Source organism: Pteropus alecto, unplaced genomic scaffold (genome assembly GCF_000325575.1).
Source record: "Pteropus alecto unplaced genomic scaffold, ASM32557v1 scaffold43, whole genome shotgun sequence".
In the NCBI taxonomy this organism is placed as follows: Eukaryota; Metazoa; Chordata; class Mammalia; order Chiroptera; family Pteropodidae; genus Pteropus; species Pteropus alecto.
In genome coordinates this window covers 4,154,624-4,157,773 of record NW_006435764.1, presented here as the reverse complement: position 1 = coordinate 4,157,773, position 3,150 = coordinate 4,154,624, and the positions used below count along the sequence as shown (strand labels likewise).

The 3,150-nt window shown below is 50.1% G+C and overlaps 1 pseudogene; it reads left to right on the top strand.

The window, feature by feature from the left end:
• On the top strand, positions 1-120 carry LOC112479245 (annotated as a pseudogene).
• The last annotated feature ends 3,030 nt before the right edge of the window (positions 121-3,150 follow it).

Genomic DNA, 3,150 nt, shown 5'->3' with positions numbered 1-3,150 from the left:
GTCTACGGCCATGTCCCCCCTGAACGTGTCCGAGCCCGTCTGATCTCAGAAGCTAAGCAGGGTCGAGCCTGGTTAGAACTTGGATGGGAGACCGCCTAGGAAGACCAGGTGCTGTAGGCGTAAAAAATAAAAATAAATACGAGATTGTAAGCTGACAAGGTCCTTGCAATTTGTGAGGTCGACCAAGGGTTGCCTCACCTAAAAATAGAAAAGAAAAGAAAAGAAAAAGCCCATGTGGGTGAACCAACTCGCCTTGGGGACAGGCACTGAACAATGTGGGGGCTCTCAAGGGCCCGAAGGTGCCCCTGAGTGAGCGGTGTTGATTTGGGGGCTACTACCCCAGACTCCCCCCGAGGCCCTGCCGATGGAGGTGTCAGCCCTACGGTGCTTCTAGGGCCTCCTCTGTGTTCCTGGTGTTCTAAGACTTCTCAGCCGTGGGTGTGGGGCTTTTATCTTCATTTTCCTCAATCCTTGAGGTCTTTTATTCTGAAGATGTCTGTCCTTCAGCTCACAAAATCCTCTCACGTTACCTCTTTGATAATTTCATTTTCTCTCTTCTGTTAGTTGCATGTCATACCTCCTGGTTTCATTTTCCATGTCTCTGGTCTTCTTTCTCTTATTTTTACCTCTTTTAAAAATAGTATAAAATGTCTCTTTATGGTCCGACCCCGCAGCTAGATTTTTAGTGTGGCAATCAGTTTTTGAATTTCCAAGAATCCTTTCTTGGTCTGATTTTCGGTCTTCCCAGCTGGGGAGACGCTGTGCTACACGGCTTCAAAACAGTGACTTTCCTCCCCTGCCACACTAGTGGCCAACAGCCCCGGGCTGCCAGCTCTCTTTAGAATCACCTTGGAAGAGACTGTCACCTGCCCAAGGTCACACAGGGAGAAAGTCTCCAGAAGCACCCAGCCCCCTGCACTTCCTGTGGGGCTAAGGCCTTCACCGATAGGCCACTGCAGGCCAGTTTCTCCCTCCACCCAATCATGTTTCCTTCCTTTCTCGCCCACAGCTGTTGACTCCAAGAACTATCCCTAATAAACATCCCACATGCCAAGCTCTGTCACAGAGTCTGCTTCTTGGAGACACCCAAGCAATAACACCCAGCACCAAGAGTAACCAAAGAAAGCAGATACTCAACAGGAGTTTGGAGCGGGCTCACCCATCACCTAGCTACAATGAGGACCTGTCACTGGTGGCAGGTGGCACAGAGAGCTCCTGGCACAAGGTAGCAGAACGGTCGCTACGCTTTAATTGGGGGCTTAAGAGGGGACTAATTGGGACACCAGGGGGAAGAAAAGGCATGTACTAGCTGGTGAGACAGATCAGACATGTGAGAAATACGAGAGAAATCGTACCTGTGAGGACAATGGAATTAGGAGGCTGTTGCTAAGCTAACGCTTTGCAAAAATAGAACGAAAGACTGAGAATGATGAATCAGCACGAGCAGCTAAGCGGTGTGGTGGAAGACAGCCAGGCGTCCACCTCCCATGGCCGGTGGGCAGAGCATGAGGCCCAGGCCCATGACTTAATCCTGAGAGCAGCTGAGCTCCAAAGAAAGGGAAGCTTCTAATCGAGACAGATCTGCCATGCCCAGGTCAGGGGACCCTGCCATACTGGGTGGCAACGGCTGGGTTGACACCCCCCAAATCTTAAAGAAAGTGGAGCAATTATTGTCAAAAACAGCAGAATCAGAGTGACAGCCCAGGTCCTGAGCAGAGAGAGAGATGGTGACGGTCGACAGAACTCCGTGGTCCCAGGGGCAAAACAGATGCTCGGCCAACAGGATTAGCGCTCGGCCTGGACCACCCGAAGAAAGGAAGGACAGGTGGCGAGTGGCAGTCAGCCCAACAAAGGTCACGACCCCTTGTCCAGTTTGCAGCCTCGAACCAGTCAGTTGACCTAAATTCAATGATAAAGGAGAGATCGGATGCCCAGACACTGAGGAGAACATCGGTGCGGCCCAGCCAGCATTCGGAACCTTCAAGAAGAACCCCGGCTGTTCTTGGACTTCTGAGAACGATGCGATGCTGGCCAAGAATGCCCGCTTCTGAGCGAGGTACCAGACCACCCACACGTGACATGCTCAGAGACCAACTAACCCATTTGGCCACCATCAGCTCCTCACCCGTCTCAGGGATACAAAATTATTGAGGTGAAGGAGATAGAGTGAAAAATTCTTTGGGGACTGTCCTCTGACCCTTAAACTTGCCCCCTGGAGTGGTGACTGAAGAGAAGCTAGAACGATGCCGAGAAGGTCACCCCCTCAATCTGGGCTGCTTAGACAGGGCCTGACCCAAGTCAGGGGAGAGAGAAGCCGCCAATTGGACAAGAGCTTTCAATAGGCCCATACCTTTCAATGATCCCAAGAGAGCTTTTGTGACAGCGTGGTTGACTAAGCATGGGATATGCCTTTGATCTCCTCCAGGGGAGAGAAGGACTCCTTTGACAGAACACCTTTAATGAGAAGGGGGACGGAAAAAGCTGTCTGTGGCACCCAGCGGAGTGTAGCTAGCTCTATAACGGGGCCCATCTGCGGCAGACTCCAGGGGCTCTCGGCAGCTCCTACCCCGGACTGGAATCATCCATCAGTGCCGGGATGTCAAGGAGGGGCTGGGCGCTGAGAGGGGGTGACAGGGTGTTTCCAGGCCGGGTCCACGGTACCTTGGTGAAGGCAGAATCGATAATGCTGGAAGTCATCGTAGAATAAAGGGGGAAAAGTTTCCCAGAAAATGTTACGAGATAGCGAAATTGTCATTCCGAACCCAGATAAGGACGAAACAAGAAAATTACATGCCCATTTCACTTGTGAACACAGATATTAAAGTCTTAAACAAAACGCACAACATCGTATCGAAAATAGTACATCGCGATTAAGTAGGGCTTATTTTAGGAATTCATTAGAACATGTATTCGTGTAATCCTCCACGCTCATAGAAATAAAGGAGAAATAGCATGCGATAACATCAAGCAATGTAGAAAAAGCAGTTGACAAGATTTGTTATTTACGATACAAATTCTTACTCAACTAGGAATGAAAGAGAACTTGTTGAACTCGATGCAGGTTTCATGTCAAAAATCTACAGCAAAGATTATTTGTAATGGCCTGTGGCCCCCCAGCCTAGACACACTGACCAAGGGATAGGTCAGCCT